This window comes from Perna viridis, chromosome 14, assembly GCF_037379345.1.
Source record: "Perna viridis isolate PV_CMFRI_1.1 ecotype Kerala chromosome 14, ASM3737934v1, whole genome shotgun sequence".
NCBI classification, from domain to species: domain Eukaryota; kingdom Metazoa; phylum Mollusca; class Bivalvia; order Mytilida; family Mytilidae; genus Perna; species Perna viridis.
This window is the reverse complement of record NC_142458.1, coordinates 23,388,048-23,410,333: the sequence shown is the minus strand read 5'-3', so window position 1 is coordinate 23,410,333 and position 22,286 is coordinate 23,388,048. Positions and strand designations below refer to the sequence as shown.

Below are 22,286 nucleotides of genomic sequence, written 5' to 3'. Positions count from 1 at the left end.
ACATAGGAAAGTTTAAGTATCAGACCTGACGTATAACCCGTGTTCTTCAGAGGTAAAAATTATTTTGAATATACTGTTGATTTCAAAATTAAGGTCGATAACTCTGTAAATGACGCTGTAGAATTTTTATTGCTGATTATCTCCTATGATCAGGCAGATTTTAATGAATTATTACACATTTTATGGTATAGACCCATAAAACAACTTAATTACAAAAATAAAAATATGTAGCCTTTTTTGGAGTGTATCACATTTTTTTCAGATTTTGCATGATTCTTACAAAGACTGCTACTTAACAAGTTAAACAACTGCTTAATTCAAAAGACAGTACTGGAGAATGAATGTTGTGAATATAAGCATAAAAGTGCCAGACCTCGACTCTTCTCAAAACACAACAGTCTAATAAAACCACAAGTCTTGGGTCTCACAAGTCAAACCTCCGAGAAGTTACTGATACTAAAAGGCTTTATTTCCAAATTCGTATTATGTTCTAGGCAGTTGTAATTTTTATACATTGTATCATTAAAGAAAATGTTACACGAGTCTGCAGCCATTTATTTAGCTACACTTGTTGTATCAAATAATATTTACCTAAAAATTGGACATTTATCCGATTATAAGATACATGCACTTGCATCGAAACATACAGCATGGGATTCAGTAGTCGTAACATTCTAGGGGGGGGGTGGCAGTGACATAATTGACCAGAGCACACTGGGTTTTAATTGTTTTACTCAAAGTTGTATGATATAAAGCTAAGTTATATGACACTTGTAACTTATTGTAAAAGATGGTGATGATTATTATTTTTAAGAGACGCAAAGAGGGGGGGAGGGGTTGAAGCCTCCTTAGATCTCCCTGATGAATCCACCACTGCTACTTGAGAAACATGAGAAACAGGAAAAAGCATTAGAAGAAATACTGAAAGAAAATCAATACTCATGAACAATTTACAATATTACCAGTGAAACTTTATAAAATTTATAATGCATGGATTGCTCATATCAGGTACAAGTTTGTTTGTTTGTTTGTTTGTTGGGGTTTAACGTCCGAGTAGCAATATATCAGGTACAAGTAAGTCTTCTGGTAGTGATTATATTAGTACAAAAAATTAAATTATGTGCACCTTATATTGTATCTCCTCTTACATACATTGTTAAAAGAATGATTGATTCTGGTTTATAAACCCAGTCAATAAAACTTGCAAAAGTGGCCCCTATCTTCAAAGCTGGTGAAAGGACACATCAGCTACGTGTAATAATTACAGGCCAATTTCTTGCCTACTTTATCTAAACTCCTTGAAAGGCATGTATCTGACCCCATTTACAAGTTTTTTTTTTTAAATTTGGACCATGTTGCACCCTTCACAATCTGGGTCATTCCTTTCAATCAGCATTCGTAAATAAGACTGATCACTGGTCACAGGAGATGCAAAATTGAATTATTAACCTAGCTACATTGCATACTTGTGGACTTTTTTAAAAAAGGCCTTTGGTGTAGTGGATCATGACATTTTATGTAGAAAACTGAAAATATTTTATCAATTTTGTAAATTTCCTAAAAAGTAGTCATAACAAGTAAACATTCACATTGCCTCATCAAAGAAAAGACAACATAAATTAGATATGGTGTTCCCCATTGTTCAATTCTTGGACCTTCGCCATTTATTTTATTCATCAATGGCATACCCTTATTGGTTAAAAGCTGTAAAACACACTAAAGAAGTTGATGCTACTTTGCAAATATCAGGAAGAAATATCAATGACTTGCAGAGAGAATTACAAAATGAGTTACTTAATATAGACAAAATGCTCCCAGGAGCCTGAATCACTCACCTGGTTGAAATTGGACTTTCAAGAGCAATAAATTAAGCAAAAAGTTGTTTAACAATTGTGACTCAAGGGGACTTTGGTAGGTCTTATCAGGAGGGTCATTTCAGAGATTGAAAGTTTCTTCCTATCTATCATATTTTTTTAAGAAATTGGCTGAAACTGTAAAAATAACCGTCATTTTTCATCATTAAGGGCAGTAACTCTTATGAGGTGTTGTCTGACAACTTTTATTCCTGAAGATATTTGCAGTCCTAATAAGGATCATTTCAATTATCGAAAAAGTTTGGCTAAACCTAACGGTTTTGGAGATATCTAGTTTAAACATATTTCATTGCTCAAAGCACAACGGATTTGACAAAGGAGAATCACAGTTAGAATGTCCTCTCCAAAATACAATACAAGAATTACAAATCTATCGAGCAGGCATCATTTGTATACTGGTAATATTTTTAGAAACAATAGGTACAAATGAAGACAAGGCGATGATGGATGATGAAGACAAGATGACGACATGACTTTGATAAAGTACTTGAACAAAATACAAAGAATATTACACTACAAGGAATCTTTTTGATGCTTCTATATAGTCTTGACTTAGTGTTTTGGTCATTTGTTAAATACATATCACCTTTTGTTAGAAATTCAAAATTAATTAAAGAGTTTTCTGGAAGCCAATTCAGATCGTTTATTAGTGTATTTCTTTCCATGTCATATATTGGACAATCAAATTGAAAATGTTTTATATTTTCAATTACAGCTCCACAACTACAGGACGGGTCTGCTATAATATTACAACGAAATAAATCGTAGTTTAGAAAAGAAGCAGAGCATCTTAACTCTGTCAAAATAATATTAAGCTTTCTGGGACCAAATAAATAATACGATGAAACATTTGGATTACTGTTTCAATCCGGCTTTAAATTTCTGTTTTGAGTCTACGCTTTTTAATATTGGGTCAAATTCCTGAAATTGATTCCATTGCTTTATAGTTGAAGGGTAGAATGATTTAGTAGATAGTGTTAGTCTACAGAATGGTACAATAATATCTTTTGTTTGTTTGTTGGGGTTTAACGTCCGAGCAGCAATATTTCAGCTATATTCAGACGATGAACATGAAATTAATGATAAAATGAACATGAAATGATGATGAAATGAAAAAGGGATGGGACTCAAGGACAATGGGGTCGACAAATTTTGATTGCCACTGGAAATAGAGAGAGGTGGGTAGGGTCGGGCAATTTAGCCTCCTGTGGCGGAGCCCTATGGTTCCTACTCCTGGAGAATACCACAGTAGGGTTCTTTCACGTGCGAGGAACGTGGCATCTATCCCAACACGGTGCACCTCTATGGTTTGCGGTCAGGTTTTCCGTATTATAGCCTGACAACCCCAGCATGTAACACCAGGGGTACCCCATTCCACTACCTGGGGCACACATCCCAGTTGCTCTGTGGGCAGAGCGCCCTAGCTCCCGGCTAGGGTTCTGAGCACTATTTAGTCGCTTTTTACGACAAGCTTAGCGCTGCTGCAGGCCTATTCTTTTAACACCCGGACCTGCACGGGTCTTGTCCATTCCGAAGGGGTATTTGGTAGTAGTTTGAATACTAGGAGAGGTTATGTTGTTCAGGAAATTGGGTGCATTGTTTGCCATCCGATTTCTCTATACAGAGTATCAATTTTTATAAAAGTTTGTAGACCTGTAACTATTCTCGCTACTTCTAGTTGCAACTGTCTATCTGAATTTTTCTTCCCGCCATCACCTCAAACTTCGCCAGCATACTCGAATATTGGTCTAATAAAAGCAAGATATAAGTTTTTTTTTCTAGAAAGTGTATATTTTAATTTTCGAAGAATATTCACAGGTTTTTTGATACTAGATAATATGTTTTCAATATGATTGTTCCATTTGCCAACACAGCTATAAATAACCCCTCAGTGCTTATGAGACGTTGTCAGTGGAATTTTGTTATTATTTAAAGTAAAGTTAAGGGCAGGTATTTCGGTATTTGCAAAAATCATTATCTCTGTTTTATCTGGATTGAATGACATGAGCCATTTCTTGATCATGATCAACAATACTTTCAATCTGTTCCCTATCATTTCCGAGTTAAAGCAAGTGTCATCTACGAATGATCTACATAAAGAAGTCAGGCTATTGGCTATATCGTTTATGAATATAATAAATAGAAGGGTCCTAGGACTGATCCTTGCGGTACTCCAGCTAGAACTTCGCGAAGTGAGGATGAAGTTTCATTTAGAACTATCTTTTGTTTTCTATATTTTAGATAATGTTCTAACTATTTCAAGAGATTTCCATTAATCCCACAGGCTTTCATTTTATGAATAAGACCCCTGTGCCAAACTGTATTAAATGCTTTTGAGAAATCGCAAAAGACAAAACAGTTTAATTCTTTACGCTCCAAGGAGTTGAGAATGCAATCGTAAATTTCTAATAACTGATACACTGTTGAGTACTTGGGTAAAAACCCTGACTCATATTTATAGATAAGCTGATTGAAGTTGAGGTAGTTATAGACATGTTTGATAACTGTTCTTTCCAAAACTTTATCTACGCAACTTATTAGGGATATAGATCTGTAGTTAGAAGGGAGCGATGCGTCACCCTTTTTTAATATATTATTATAACGTTTGCTATCTTCTATGTGGAAGGATATCCGCCTGTGTTTAGTGATTTGTTAAAAATACTTTGAAGTGGGACATAGCTTTAACATTCTATGACTTATAGAATCAGGACCTGAGGCTTTGTTAGGCACAAGTACATTTATTATGTCGACAACTTGATCTATTCCAATTTGTAAGTCGCTTATTTCTGAGTTGGTAAGGTTTACAAAATCTGGCAGAGGAACATTATGCTCGTTAAGGTTAGATATGGAAGTGAAATAATTATTCAATAGTTTACACTTATCCTCATCTTCGTAAACTGTATCTGCAATTCCGTCATCATTAATTATATTACCTAACGGTGGTATACCAGTGGAACCTTTGTTTGATTTAATAAGCATTTTCATTATGTTCCAGTATGTTTTGGGATAAGATGCATTATTAGTCAGATTTTTAGGACAAAATTTTGAATTGGTGGAAAGACTTATAGACGAGATCTCGACTATGAATTAAAATGTTCAGTTTCCATTTCTACTTTAGCTGAAGTAACTGCTCTTCACTTCCTGTGTATTACTCATAAAATATTGATGATAGGATGGAGATTTTGACTGTTCTTTGTAACAAATCGAACATGCTTGGTATATTAAATGCTTCTTGACACAATACTGCAAGAACTTCTTCCTATATATTACTAGACTTCTAAAAGGGAGTCCCTCAAATCTTCAATCAGTTCAATTTTGAAAACTAGATCCTAGTCTTATTTGCAGAAATAATAGAATATTATTGAGCTGCATAAATGCAAGAAACATATTTACATGTTATACAAGATTCCTGAATGTAATAAAAGGAATTGCATTTGGACGATATTTTTGTGTAGTGTTTAACTTCTTGGAGCTTTCCACCATTTGAAAAGAGCTGTCTCTTTTTGTTTCTTTTCAATGTCACATTGTCAGAGGCCTATATTTAATTTCCAGGTCTATTATTATGTACTACGTGTCCCAAATAAATGTCGAAATAAAAAATAAATAATAAAAAACAAATTAAACGTACCTGCTAACTAAATCCATCATGTGGTGATCATGTAACGATATAGATAAAGTAAATAGAATGACAAATGCGCATGTGCCAGTTTTAACCTTAAGTGTTTTTTTTGTTTTTTTTCGTGAACACTTTTAATAGCCGATACTTTGTGAGCTGTAATTATATTCATGTACATTTGTCAATGTATTTCTATACTTTCTCCATTGTTTATTTTCAAAATAAATTGACCTTTGGACAAAATTTTGCGATGAGTATTTCAACGAAAAAAAAATATTTACTTTTTTACATGCACTTAGGTATTTCTTTTTCTTTCTTTAATAGACGTTCATTTATATATATGGTAAATTTAGATGCTTATATAGGACACCGAATTATTGCTTTTATACAGTTGCTCGTTAGGTGTGTTTTTAAAGCACATGTATTAGCCCATCACAAACTGTTTGTAGGTGCTAATCCTCCAGTATTAGTCACTAATGTTATGTATAATAATATATGTTGTAAAGTGGTTTAGATTTAACGTAAAAAGAATAATGAATGAATGAACAACCGTCAGGATTAAAAGGAAAATGGAACTACATGTACGTACAAATAAAATACCAATAAAACGTAATAAAATAAATCATGAATTCGAATGTATCAAAACACAAGGTTATTGTTGTAAGTGGTTAGCAATGAACTCTTAGATTTATTTTTGTTTAAATTCAACATTCTGATTACGAAGGACATTCAATAAACACACAACAAAATTCGTTATATATCGTAGCATGTAGTGCGCCAGTATGTGGAATATTCAGGTTCGATGTTGGTTTAAATGGAGCACCGAGATGAATTAACAAAAAAACTATCTAACATACTGCATAATTGAACTACAAACCACTAGTCGACCCTTCTCAGTTTCTAAATTTTCAAGTCGATCTCCAATTCGAAATTGTTTGTCAAATCATTCAAACTGAAGCCACAATCATTAAAATAAACATGTCTTTAGGTGAATGTCCCTCTCAAATAGCTATATTTCTCAGTTGATAAGATGTATGGCTCATGTCCAACAAGTTATCGTAAAGACGCCTATGTGAGATGTAAAAGCGCTTAGTTTCTGCATGGGCACCTTGTTTCAAAGACACACACATTAACATTAACGCCAAATTCTTAGAATAAATTTCAACAATTATGTCTAGTACAGGACGCACCTACAGCTCTATTATTAAGAACTATCAGTAACTGTATTAAAAAAAACACGATGCAGTATGTGTTAATTAAGCTACCCTTTTGTTAAAAGTTAAGCAAAAAATGAGCGGCAAATGATAGCCTGGTTTAGGGAGTTTAGTCCCTGCCTGGAACCTATTTCTTTATATAAGTTTCTTGACTGGAACCACTGCCCCCATTTATTTTAAATAAATAGATCTGCCAAGCCCTGCATGAAATATCTGAATACAGCACTCAACATTGGTACTCAGCATTCCTCTTTTTCATTGCTATGATCGATTACTTTTTTAGCTCACTTGGCCAAAGGCCATGTGAGCTTTTGCCATCACTTGGCGTCCGTCGTCCGTCCGTCCGTCGTCCGTCGTCCGTCCGTAAACTTTTACATTTCAATCTTCTTCTCTGAAACCACAGGGCCAAATAAAACCAAACTTGACACAAATGTTCACTGGTATGAGGGAATGAAAGTTTGTGATTTTGGTGCCGATCGGAAATTCAAGATGGCCGCCACCGAGGATCTTAGTTTAACATTGGACCCTATGGGAGAAACATGTAAAAATCTTCTTCTCGGAAACCACTTGACCAAATTAAACAAAACTTGACACAAATGTTCACTGATATGAGCGAATGAAAGTTTGTGATTTTGGTGCCAATCGGAAATTCAAAATGGCCGCCACCGAGGATCTTAGTTTAACATTGGACCCTATGGGAAAAACATGTAAACATCTTCCTCTCGGAAACCACTTGACCAAATTAAACAAAACTTGACACTATTAAATGTTCACTGATATGAGGGGATGAAAGTTTGTGATTTTGGTGGCGATCAGAAATTCAAGATGGCCGCCACCGAGGATCTTAGTTTAACATTGGACCCTATGGGAAAAACATGTAAAAATCTTCTTCTCGGAAACCGCTTGACCAAATTAAACAAAACTTGACACAAATGTTCACTTTTATGAAGGGATGTAAGTTTGTGATTTTGGTGCCAATCGGAAATTCAAAATGGCCGCCACCGAGGATCTTACTTTAACATTGGACCCTATGAGAAAAACATGTAAAAATCTTTTTCTCGGAAACCGCTTGACCAAATGAAACAAAACTGGAAACAAATGATCGTTGGCATGAGGAGATGAAAGCTTGTGATTCTTTTGCCATTTCAAAATGGCTGCCACTGTGGATCTTAACTTAACCAAAGTTTCCGCTCGAGAAAATATACATCTAGAGGTCGCCACATGATCTTCAACAAGTGGGAAATTTCCTCCATGTAGCAAGCTCTAAATTGCCCCAATAAAAACAAAGTGGATAAATCAGTGAACACAATACTGAGGGGGGGCTGGAGGGGGTCTGATCCCGGAATCCCGACTTTATTTTTACTAAATCCCGAAATCCCGAACAACAAAGGAACTTAAAAACTGCTAAAATCCCGATTCCCGGTGGATTTATTTCCCGAAATCCCGGGCTTAATTCTCAGAAATCCCGAAATCCTGAGCTTAAAAACCTCTGATCCCAGCATCCCGAAAAAGGTCCGGCCCTTCCTCAATACTATATTAGTTTATCATTTATGGTAAGAAACTAAAATGTTTTAAAAAAAGACAACTACATGCCAGTGACTATATTTCCTGCCTTGGGACAGGCGCAAACAATATGCAGCGGGGTTAAACTAGTTTTGTTGGATCCAAACCCTCCCCCTCTATACGGTCAAAGGCTAAAATAAATACAGAGTTAGACACACAGTAAAAATCAACCTGAAATACATCCAATTCATTAGAAAAGTACCTCAACAATTATTAACAATAACATAGAAGACAAACAAATGAGGTATAAACAATGAATGCTCGCAGTTACTGAAAGCAAGCTCAGGACACAAATAAGGATGACAAATCTTCAAGCCTCCCAACACAAAAAATATCAGTTACAAAACTTCCAAAGGATTTAGAACTGCAACATCATAGACTATGTTGGTCTAGCAAGAAGTTGTGCAATGACTAAAATGCTAAAATATGAATGATTAAGTTATAATGTAATGATCTAATAAGAGTATCAATATTTTTTCCTACAAAGACAAGATTTAATGATCTGACAACAATGTCGAATTTATATCCTTTATGAATCAGTCTATTTAAATAATTCTTAAGATTTGATGGACATTGTTTGCATTTATGTGCCTTGTAAACTGTATTTCCATACAAAACTGGATGTGAAATGCCTAGTTTAATAAGATTAGTTTTTTAGCAAAGTAATCATGTTGGAGGCTAAGAAACGCTGTGTTTTGCAGAAATTTCATGGATTCCGCAAAACAATGGCAATTTCTGCATTTTTAAAGGCCTGGTTCCGGATTTTAGTATGTTGGGGTTGCAAACTATGCATTATGTCCCCTTTCCAACCTGTCCCATGCAATAATTCCTGTTTATCAATGCTTTAAATTGCAAGAAAATCTTCATCTAAGGAAAATTCCTTGTAAATTTACGCAAAATTATATGAAATATTTAGCAAGTAATTAAACCAGGTGAGCGATACAGGATCACGTGAGCCTCTGGTATAATCTAGCAGAGTTTTTATTTTCTAGCTAAACATCGAAATCATGCGTCTAAGAATAAAGCATTTGTAGGCAACATGCATATATCGACATATTCAAATAATATAATGAACGATTGGTTTATTCGGGTAAATGCATAGAAATAAACAAGTACATGTACTGATAAGAAGTCCGAGGTCAACTATTTTAATTTGATTGTTGTTAATACCAACCAAATTAAATTCGCAGTAAAAGTTGTTTATTGTGTTTGTTTATTGACATAAACACGATCATGTGTAGCATAGAAATAAATATGATATATTAGAAATACCTATATAGTGGACCTAACTATACAGGGGCGGATTCAGGATTTTAGATTTGGGGGGGGGGAGGGCGCACAGTGAAAATTCTTTTGAAATATTCTTCTAAGTGGATGCAATTTAGATATCTTTTGTGGTAAAATTAGCGAGAAGTTAAAGTTTCAACCTATATTGCCTAAACCTATCCTTGATAACTCATGCTTTGCAAATTTTAGGAGGGGGGGAGGGGGCACGCCCTCCACGCCCCGCCGAAATTCGGCTCTGCTATATGTATTTAAACCTTAATCGGGTATGCCAATGGGACCGTTTCTTGCAGAAGTGTAAATAATTGGTGATGCCAACAGGTTTTACAAATCTAAAGACTAGGGACTACTATATAAATTCTGATCTTCGATCTAAATTGATAAAAACACACATAGACATGTGTATGATATGCTTAAATCAAAGTGCCGAGGCACCGAGTCAAGGAAGACCTCAAAGTAATGAAAAAATATTCATGTAACCAAATTGTAAGCATACAAAACCCATCAAAACTTAATCCATTAAAGAATTACCTTTTGTTTTAACGCAGTGTATATTTTAAAATCTCTGGATCAATCCCTGAATATTGATTTATCTATGAGAAATTAATGTCACATTATAAAGTAGAAAACAAATTAGATATATGTATTACTATATTACAAATATCATAATTTTACGTATGAAATCTTTAATTGATACTAGTAGTATAGTCCGAGTTTTTTTTTCAGATGAATTACAGGTGGGTTAGCCCCAATGCGCATAATATCACATCCGGTGACCGTGGACCGGAAGAGGGAGGGGGACCGGAAGTGGACCTTGGGTGACCGGAACTGGTGCTAGATGGGGGACAAATAAAGGGAACATGGGGACCTTTTGTGTAGGAAGGGGGGCCTTAAAGGTTAGGAGGGAGGAAACGACCTCCATAGGTATCCCCATTAAGTGTCCTAATTAGTGTTATTATATAGTATGGTGTTAACAGGTAAGTATAAAAAAGGGGTATTATGACTAGAGTTATCTTTCTTTGTTTATATTTTTTATTTTTACATTTTCATTATCGTTAATTGTTTTTCAATTTCTTTTGCAAATTATTTGTAATTTCATTGTCTTTGTGTAATAATTGAATGGGCACTTTGATTAGATTTCAAATTTTGATTTGAATTTCTTTGTGTTCAATGGATTAGACAGATGTTTGAAACTCCCCATTTTACTGGTGATTTCAATAGCCCATATATTGATTTTTAACCGCTTTTTTATTGTGCTTTATGACTACATTACAGGTGTAAGGACGTGTTGTGTAATGTTTATCTCTCAGACATTAATTTTTATTGTTGTTTTAATTATTTTTGTTTAATTATGTTTAATATTTTTTTTGTATTCAGTTTGAAATTTTGATTCACCACTAATGATTATCCTGACAATTGTAAGATTTTCATTCGGAACGTTAAGAGCTTTTGAATGGTGTATTGCCTTTCATTTCTGATTTTTATAGTCGACCTTTTCAATACCTATTACAGACCCACTCAACCTTGTCATCGATTTTATCCGTGTAATGGGCTCTATCGGGTACATTCCTTTGTTTTCATACTTTCAATGTTTACATGTCGCGAGTACTTGATTTGACCCGTTATGGGGTTGTTTTGGGTAAACCATTGATTTGTTGATTTTTTTTCTCTCCCTATTTTCATTCGTACTTTGTTTCTTACGCCCTTTTTTGTCAAAGTTTGAAACTTGTGTGCTCGTTTAATTTTCTTTTTTTGTTATTATAAGGAAATTGAACTTTTTACTGCTATAATATTTTCGATATTTGCTTGTCGCGTACACCCAATTTTGCTTTGAACGTATTATGAGGCTCTCTCGGGTAAACCGATTTCTTTTTCATACTTTCAATGTTTACATGTCGCGTGTACTTGATTTGACTCGTTATGGGGTTAAACCATTCAACTACGGAATATATTTTTTCTCTCAATATTTTCATTTGTGGTTTGTTTCTATCGCCCCTCCTTTTTTTAAGTATTGTATGATGGGTTTTTATAGGAAACTTTTTACTGCTATAGTATGTTACTTACACTCAAACTTTGACCCGTGTTATGAGTCTCTGATAGTATCTATGTTTGTTATGCTGTCGCTAACGAAATAAATAGGTGTTATCGGTTTTGAGCCACCCTGTTTTGTAAGGAGGTCTTTCTTTAGTATAGTTTTATAACACAAGATGTTTTTTCTTTTGTATTTTATTTACAATTCATTTACAATTTATTGTTCCATTCGTCGGTGTTTCGGCTGTTTTTCGAAACCGTCTCCTGCTCCATGGCTGTTCCAAAAAATATTCTTCTTCCCCTTTAAATAACACTTCACGATCCGATCTTATAATTCCATTTTACTATGAGTCTTGCCGTCCTAGTATCATTGGCGTCAAGGCTGATTTTTCCCCTCTATTTAATCGTCACTTCCTTCTGTTCCTCGGTTTACATGACTTCTGGTGGTGTTCATTGTACATCTCATATAGCTCCTGCTATTTTTGTTTGTTTGTTTGTTTGTTGGGGTTTAACGTCCGAGCAGCAATATTTCAGCTATATTCAGACAATGAACATGAAATGGATGATAAAATGAACATGAAATGAAAAAAAAGGATGGGTCACAAGGATAATAGGGTCGACAAATTTTGATTGCCACTGCAAAAAGGGGGAGGGGTAAGGTCGGGCAATTTAGCCTCCTGTGGCGGAGCGCAAAGGTTCCTACTCCTATCGAATACCACAGCAGGGTTCTTTAACGTGCGAGGAACGTGGCATCTTTCCCAACACGGTGCACCACTATGGTTTGCGGTTAGGTTTTCCGTATTATAGCCTGACAACCCCAGTATGTAACACGCCAGGGGTACCCCATTCCACCACCTGGGGCACACATCCCAGTGGCTCTGTGGGCAGAGCGCCTAGCCCCCGGCTAGGTTTCTGAGCACTATTTAGTCGCCTTATACGAAAAGCTTAGCGCTGCTGCAGGCCTATTCTTTTAACACCCGGACCTGCACGGGGCATTAATATATTGTTCAAATCACTTTTGTGGTTTCACATAGCATAACATGGACTAAGACATTTGTGCACATAGGGATAGCCATATGTTATCACCTACTCACCCTGTACCCCTGAATGGAATTGATTGAAACTTTCACAGAATCTTTATTTCATGTTTTAGTTGTGCACTTGCTGTTTCATATTTTGATTAAAATCATAATGGAGTTTAAAATGTGCATGTCATCAAATGGGAGAGTCCGGTGTCAAGTTAAATATTTGAAAATATGTCTTCTGGTATCAAAATCATATACTCAATTTCATTTAAGTGGCTTAAACAGCATCTGGCATTTTGGGATTGATTGATTGATTGTTATGTTTTAATGCCGTTTCGGCGACTAGGGCCATATCACGGCAAGAACATTTAATGAAATGAAAATATTAAAAGCAAGATCAAAGTATCTTCATAAAATAATGAAATTAAAATTAACAGCTATTTACATATAAAAAGGTACATAAAAGGTGAACCTAAGACATAAAATACTTATAGAAACATAACTTCGATAAATCATTTAAAATATTGAAAAACTAAGGAAGGTATCCAATTTAGATTTTATTAAATAAACCGATGTCCCGCAAGAAATCGATAATGTTTTTAGATGAAATGGTCTTGAACAAATCAAACATATTGAAAAGGGCACCATATCAGACCACACTTTAAAAAATACACCCCAGTGCTAAGTTATTATTTATGGACAAATGGATTAAATTTCTGTAATTCGTGGTGTAAAGGATCAATTAATGAAGTAATTATTTTTTAAAGGCATGGATTGGATTATACAGGTTGATATTATGTCTTTTATATAACATATTGGCGCAGTCAAAATAATTTTGCCTGATGTTGGCTTGTTGTTTGTTTTGTTTGTTGGGGTTTAACGTCCGAGCAGCAATATTTCAGCTATATTCAGACAATGAACATGAAATTGGTGATAAAATGAACATGAAATGAAAACAAAAGGATGGGTCACAAGGATAATAGGGTCGACAAATTTTGATTGCCACTGGAAAAAGGGGGGTGGGTAAGGTTGGGCAATTTAGCCTCCTGTGGCGGAGCGCAAAGGTTCCTACTCCTATCGAATACCACAGCAGGGTTCTTTAACGTGCGAGGAACGTGGCATCTTTCCCAACACGGTGCATCACCATGGTTTGCGGTCAGGTTTTCCGTATTATAGCCTGACAACCCCAGCATGTAACACGCCAGGGGTACCCAATTCCACCACCTGGGGCACACATCCCAGTTGCTCTGTGGGCAGAGCGCCTTAGCACCCGGCTAAGGTTCTGAGCACTATTTAGTCGCCTTTTACGACAAGGTTAGCGCTGCTGCAGGCCTATTCTTTTAACACCCGGACCTGCACGGGGCGCTATATTCAGACGGTGAACATGAAATTGATGATAAAAATAACATGAAATAATGATGAAATGAAAAAGGGATGGGACACAAGGACAATGGGGTCGACAAATTTTGATTGCCACTGGAAATAGGGAGAGGTGGGTAGGGTCGGGCAATTTAGCCTCCTGTGGCAGAGCCCTGTGGTTCCTAATCCGGGAGAATACCACAGTAGGGTTCTTTCACGTGCGAGGAACGTGGCATCTTTCCCAACACGGTGCACCAGTATGGTTTGCGGTCAGGTTTTCCGTATTATAGCCTGACAACCCCAGCATGCAACACGCCAGGGGTACCCCATTCCACCACCTGGGGCACACATCCCAGTTGCTCTGTGGGCAGAGCGCCTAGCCCCCGGCTAGGTTTCTGAGCACTATTTAGTCGCCTTATACGACAAGCTTAGCGCTGCTGCAGGCCTATTCTTTTAACACCCGGACCTGCACGGGGCCCTGATGTTGGCAAAATCCACACAATCTAGATTGATTGATTGATTGTTGTTGTTTATTGCCGTTTCGGCGACCAGGGCCATATCACGGCAAGAACATTTAATGTAAGAAAAATATTAAAAGTATGATCAAAGTCTCTTCATAAAATAATGAAATTAAAACAAACAGCTATTTACATATAAAAAGGTACATAAAAGGTGAACCTAAGACATAAAATACATATAGAAACATAACTTCGATAAAACATTTAAAATATTGAAAAATCAAGGAAGGTATCCAATTTAGATTTTATTAAATAAAGCAATGTCCGGCAAGAAATCAATAATGTTTTTAGATGAAACGGTCTTGAACAAATCAAACTTTTTGGCGCAGTCAAAATAATTTTGCCTGATGTTGGCAAAATCCACACAATCTAGAAGAACATGTTTGATAGAGAAAGGGCAATCACATAGGTTACACTCAGGTGGAGGATCACCAACAAGCAAATGGCCATGTGTAAATCTAGAATATCCAATGCGGCATCTAGTCATGACCACTTGCTCTTTGCGATTGCCCGACCCGGATTGATGAACGCCTAGATCGGGTTTTTATGGAATTGAGTTTGTTGTGTTCTGATTGCCACTAGCAAAAAGGGGGATGGGTAAGGTCGGGCAATTTAGCCTCCTGTGGTGGAGCGCAAAGGTTCCTACTCCAATCGAATACCACAGCAGGGTTCTTTAACGTGCAAGGAACGTGGCATCTTTCCCAACACGGTGCATCACCATGGTTTGCGGTCAGGTTTTCCGTATTATAGCCTGACAACCCCAGCATGTAACACGCCAGGGGTACCCAATTCCACCACCTGGGGCACACATCCCAGTTGCTCTGTGGGCAGAGCGCCTTAGCACCCGGCTAAGGTTCTGAGCACTATTTAGTCGCCTTTTACGACAAGGTTAGCGCTGCTGCAGGCCTATTCTTTTAACACCCGGACCTGCACGGGGCGCATGCATTTTGCCCTATGTTTCTACTTTTATTAAGCCACTAGTGCCTCTTTAGTTTTTGCTATTTTATGTTTTGTACATGATACTACAGTATAGAGTTTCTGCTATTGCAGTGATCTTTGGAGAGAAATCACTGTAGAATTTTATTTACATTTAAGGAAGTAGACCTAGGGTAAGGGACACAATCCTTAAAAATTGTTGAACGTTGTATTCAGCATTTTACATCAATCTTATGTAAGCATTCAATTAACTTGGATTCATTTTATTCTGCTTCAAGAAAAGCTTGAGAGGCTTTGGTGAAATTGAATACAATACAAATATATCACTGATTTCATGAGTTGTGTCCCTTACGGCAAGAACATTGAATGAAATGGAAATATTAAAAGCAAGATCAAAGTCTCTTCATAAAATAATGAAATTAAAACAAGCAGCTATTTACATATAAAAAGGTACATAAAAGGTGAACCTAAGACATAAAATACTTATAGAAACATAACTTCGATAAAACATTTAAAATATTGAAAAACTAAGGAAGGTATCAAATTTAGATTTTATTAAATAAACCGATGTCCCGCAAGAAATCGATGATGTTTTTAGATGAAACGGTCTTGAACAAATCAAACATATTGGCGCAGTCAAAATAATTTTGCCTGGTGTTGGCAAAATCAACACAATCTAGAAGAACATGTTTGATAGAGAAAGGGCAATCACATGGGATACACTCAGGTGGAGGATCACCAACAAGCAAATGGCCATGTGTAAATCTAGAATGTCCAATGCGGCATCTAGTCATGACCACTTGCTCTTTGCGATTGCCCGACCCGGATTGATGAACGCCTAGATCGGGTTTTATGGAATTGAGTTTGTTGTGTTCAAGACCGTCCCATCGGTCCTGCCACATCTTTAAAATATATTTCCTTATTAAAGGTTTAAAATCGGTGTATGGCAAACTAACGTCCTTTATTATTTCATTTAATGCCTTTTTGGCAACCCTGTCTACAACTGAATTCCCCTGAATACCAACATGACTGGGTACCCAGAGAAAAACAATCTCTTTATCAAATTCCCGAAGTCGATGAATAAAATACAAAATTTGTAAAATAAGAGTGTTTTTCAGTTTGTGATAAACATGAAATGGATGATAAAATGAACATGAAATGAAAAAAAAGGATGGGTCACAAGGATAATAGGGTCGAGAAATTTTGATTGCCACTGAAAAAAGTGGGATGGGTAAGGTCGGGCAATTTAGCCTCCTGTGGCGGCGGAGCGCAAAGGTTCCTACTCCTATCGAATACCACAGCAGGGTTCTTTAACGTGCGAGGAACGTGGCATCTTTCCCAACACGGTGCACCACTATGGTTTGCGGTTAGGTTTTCCGTATTATAGCCTGACAACCCCAGCATGTAACACGCCAGGGGTACCCCAATCCACCACCTGGGGCACACATCCCAGTTGCTCTGTGGGCAGAGCGCCCTAGCCCCCGGTTACGGTTCTGAGCACTATTTAGTCGCCTTTTACGACAAGCTTAGCGCTGCTGCAGGTCTATTCTTTTGACACCCGGACCTGCACGGGGCGCATGCATTTTGCCCTATGTTTCTACTTTTATTAAGACACTAGTGCCTCTTTAGTTTTTGCTATTTTATGTTTTGTACATGATACTACAGTATAGAGTTTCTGCTATTGCAGTGATCTTTGGAGAGAAATCACTGTAGAATTTTATTTACATTTAAGGAAGTAGACCTAGGGTAAGGGACACAACCCTTAAAAATTGTTGAACGTTGTATTCAGCATTTTACATCAATCTTATGTAAGCATTCAATTAACTTGGATTCATTTTATTCTGCTTCAAGAAAAGCTTGAGAGGCTTTGGTGAAATTGAATACAATACAAATATATCACTGATTTCATGAGTTGTGTCCCTTACCCTAGGTATACCCCCTTAAGTAACTAAATACTTTTATTAATGGCATGGAGAAGAACAAGCAAGTTTTAGATATGCTGTTATAACTTCACCTATTTCACTCCTCCCCTTTCCAATTTCTTAATAAATTTAGATAATTTGATTACTATAGAACTGATCATTATAACATTGATGAAATACAGAAGACATAATCATGATCATTCTGTTCCACATCCCCATAACCGCTGAATGCAACTCAATGAATCACATGATGCCATCGCTTACCTCCTATTTTGTATTTGAATCTTATGCATAAACTTATTTTATGTTTTGCTATAGGTAAAACTTGAATGATACTATTTTAACTTCTTTATTGATTTTATTTTCAGGGTACAGTCTGAGGGGGAAAAGAGTCCTTGCCAGGCCAGTATGGTGGAAAGATTATGCAGTGTATGATTATCATATATTTTTAATTTGTAATTTTTAATTAATGAATGATTGAGATCACATGACAACTAATTTTCCAAAATACACCATGACCCACATTCAGTTTTGTTTTGTTTGTTGGGGTTTAACGTCCGAGCAGCACTACTTCAGCTATATTCAGACGATGAACATGAAATGAAAAAGGGATGGGACACAAGGACAATGGGGTCGACAAATTTTGATTGCCACTGGAAATAGGGAGATTGTTTGTTTGTTTGTTGGGGTTTAACGTCCGAGCAGCAATATTTCAGCTATATTCAGACAATAAACATGAAATGGATGATAAAATGAACATGAAATGAAAAAAAAGGATGGGTCACAAGGATAATAGGGTCGAGAAATTTTGATTGCCACTGAAAAAAGTGGGATGGGTAAGGTCGGGCAATTTAGCCTCCTGTGGCGGCGGAGCGCAAAGGTTCCTACTCCTATCGAATACCACAGCAGGGTTCTTTAACGTGCGAGGAACGTGGCATCTTTCCCAACACGGTGCACCACTATGGTTTGCGGTTAGGTTTTCCGTATTATAGCCTGACAACCCCAGCATGTAACACGCCAGGGGTACCCCAATCCACCACCTGGGGCACACATCCCAGTTGCTCTGTGGGCAGAGCGCCCTAGCCCCCGGTTACGGTTCTGAGCACTATTTAGTCGCCTTTTACGACAAGCTTAGCGCTGCTGCAGGTCTATTCTTTTGACACCCGGACCTGCACGGGGCGCATGCATTTTGCCCTATGTTTCTACTTTTATTAAGACACTAGTGCCTCTTTAGTTTTTGCTATTTTATGTTTTGTACATGATACTACAGTATAGAGTTTCTGCTATTGCAGTGATCTTTGGAGAGAAATCACTGTAGAATTTTATTTACATTTAAGGAAGTAGACCTAGGGTAAGGGACACAACCCTTAAAAATTGTTGAACGTTGTATTCAGCATTTTACATCAATCTTATGTAAGCATTCAATTAACTTGGATTCATTTTATTCTGCTTCAAGAAAAGCTTGAGAGGCTTTGGTGAAATTGAATACAATACAAATATATCACTGATTTCATGAGTTGTGTCCCTTACCCTAGGTATACCCCCTTAAGTAACTAAATACTTTTATTAATGGCATGGAGAAGAACAAGCAAGTTTTAGATATGCTGTTATAACTTCACCTATTTCACTCCTCCCCTTTCCAATTTCTTAATAAATTTAGATAATTTGATTACTATAGAACTGATCATTATAACATTGATGAAATACAGAAGACATAATCATGATCATTCTGTTCCACATCCCCATAACCGCTGAATGCAACTCAATGAATCACATGATGCCATCGCTTACCTCCTATTTTGTATTTGAATCTTATGCATAAACTTATTTTATGTTTTGCTATAGGTAAAACTTGAATGATACTATTTTAACTTCTTTATTGATTTTATTTTCAGGGTACAGTCTGAGGGGGAAAAGAGTCCTTGCCAGGCCAGTATGGTGGAAAGATTATGCAGTGTATGATTATCATATATTTTTAATTTGTAATTTTTAATTAATGAATGATTGAGATCACATGACAACTAATTTTCCAAAATACACCATGACCCACATTCAGTTTTGTTTTGTTTGTTGGGGTTTAACGTCCGAGCAGCACTACTTCAGCTATATTCAGACGATGAACATGAAATGAAAAAGGGATGGGACACAAGGACAATGGGGTCGACAAATTTTGATTGCCACTGGAAATAGGGAGATTGTTTGTTTGTTTGTTGGGGTTTAACGTCCGAGCAGCAATATTTCAGCTATATTCAGACAATAAACATGTTTGTTTGTTTGTTTGTTGGGGTTTAACGTCCGAGCAGCAATATTTCAGCTATATTCAGACAATGAACATGAAATGGATGATAAAATGAACATGAAATGAAAAAAAAAGGATGGGTCACAAGGATAATAGGGTCGACAAATTTTGATTGCCACTGGAAAAAGGGGGATGGGTAAGGTCGGGCAATTTAGCCTCCTGTGGCGGAGCGCAATGGTTCCTACTCCTATCGAATACCACAGCAGGGTTCTTTAACGTGGAGGAACGTGGCATCTTTCCCAACACGGTGCACCACTATGGTTTGCGGTCAGGTTTTCCGTATTATAGCCTGACAACCCCAGCATGTAACATGCCAGGGGTACCCCATTCCACCACCTGGGGCACACATCCCAGTTGCTCTGTGGGCAGAGCGCCTAGCCCCCGGCTAGGTTTCTGAGCACTATTTAGTCGCCTTATACGACAAGCTTAGCGCTGCTGCAGGCCTATTCTTTTAACACCCGGACCTGCACGGGGCGACAATAAACATGAAATGGATGATAAAATGAACATGAAATGAAAAAAAAGGATGGGTCACAAGGATAATAGGGTCGAGAAATTTTGATTGCCACTGAAAGAAGTGGGATGGGTAAGGTCGGGCAATTTAGCCTCCTGTGGCGGCGGAGCGCAAAGGTTCCTACTCCTATCGAATACCACAGCAGGGTTCTTTAACGTGCGAGGAACGTGGCATCTTTCCCAACACGGTGCACCACTATGGTTTGCGGTTAGGTTTTCCGTATTATAGCCTGACAACCCCAGCATGTAACACGCCAGGGGTACCCCAATCCACCACCTGGGGCACACATCCCAGTTGCTCTGTGGGCAGAGCGCCCTAGCCCCCGGTTACGGTTCTGAGCACTATTTAGTCGCCTTTTACGACAAGCTTAGCGCTGCTGCAGGTCTATTCTTTTGACACCCGGACCTGCACGGGGCGCATGCATTTTGCCCTATGTTTCTACTTTTATTAAGCCACTAGTGCCTCTTTAGTTTTTGCTATTTTATGTTTTGTACATGATACTACAGTATAGAGTTTCTGCTATTGCAGTGATCTTTGGAGAGAAATCACTGTAGAATTTTATTTACATTTAAGGAAGTAGACCTAGGGTAAGGGACACAACCCTTAAAAATTGTTGAGCGTTGTATTCAGCATTTTACATCAATCTTATGTAAGCATTCAATTAACTTGGATTCATTTTATTCTGCTTCAAGAAAAGCTTGAGAGGCTTTGGTGAAATTGAATACAATACAAATATATCACTGATTTCATGAGTTGTGTCCCTTACCCTAGGTATACCCCCTTAAGTAACTAAATACTTTTATTAATGGCATGGAGAAGAACAAGCAAGTTTTAGATATGCTGTTATAACTTCACCTATTTCACTCCTCCCCTTTCCAATTTCTTAATAAATTTAGATAATTTGATTACTATAGAACTGATCATTATAACATTGATGAAATACAGAAGACATAATCATGATCATTCTGTTCCACATCCCCATAACCGCTGAATGCAACTCAATGAATCACATGATGCCATCGCTTACCTCCTATTTTGTATTTGAATCTTATGCATAAACTTATTTTATGTTTTGCTATAGGTAAAACTTGAATGATACTATTTTAACTTCTTTATTGATTTTATTTTCAGGGTACAGTCTGAGGGGGAAAAGAGTCCTTGCCAGGCCAGTATGGTGGAAAGATTATGCAGTGTATGATTATCATATATTTTTAATTTGTAATTTTTAATTAATGAATGATTGAGATCACATGACAACTAATTTTCCAAAATACACCATGACCCACATTCAGTTTTGTTTTGTTTGTTGGGGTTTAACGTCCGAGCAGCACTACTTCAGCTATATTCAGACGATGAACATGAAATGAAAAAGGGATGGGACACAAGGACAATGGGGTCGACAAATTTTGATTGCCACTGGAAATAGGGAGATTGTTTGTTTGTTTGTTGGGGTTTAACGTCCGAGCAGCAATATTTCAGCTATATTCAGACAATAAACATGAAATGGATGATAAAATGAACATGAAATGAAAAAAAAGGATGGGTCACAAGGATAATAGGGTCGAGAAATTTTGATTGCCACTGAAAAAAGTGGGATGGGTAAGGTCGGGCAATTTAGCCTCCTGTGGCGGCGGAGCGCAAAGGTTCCTACTCCTATCGAATACCACAGCAGGGTTCTTTAACGTGCGAGGAACGTGGCATCTTTCCCAACACGGTGCACCACTATGGTTTGCGGTTAGGTTTTCCGTATTATAGCCTGACAACCCCAGCATGTAACACGCCAGGGGTACCCCAATCCACCACCTGGGGCACACATCCCAGTTGCTCTGTGGGCAGAGCGCCCTAGCCCCCGGTTACGGTTCTGAGCACTATTTAGTCGCCTTTTACGACAAGCTTAGCGCTGCTGCAGGTCTATTCTTTTGACACCCGGACCTGCACGGGGCGCATGCATTTTGCCCTATGTTTCTACTTTTATTAAGACACTAGTGCCTCTTTAGTTTTTGCTATTTTATGTTTTGTACATGATACTACAGTATAGAGTTTCTGCTATTGCAGTGATCTTTGGAGAGAAATCACTGTAGAATTTTATTTACATTTAAGGAAGTAGACCTAGGGTAAGGGACACAACCCT

General features: G+C 37.2%; 1 protein-coding gene across 3 annotated transcripts in view; it reads right to left on the bottom strand.

Moving 5' to 3' along the window:
• LOC148598682 (uncharacterized) overlaps positions 1-22,286 on the bottom strand; it is a 155,700-nt gene that overhangs the window by 34,149 nt on the left and 99,265 nt on the right. The gene's annotated exons all lie outside the window — the stretch shown is intronic.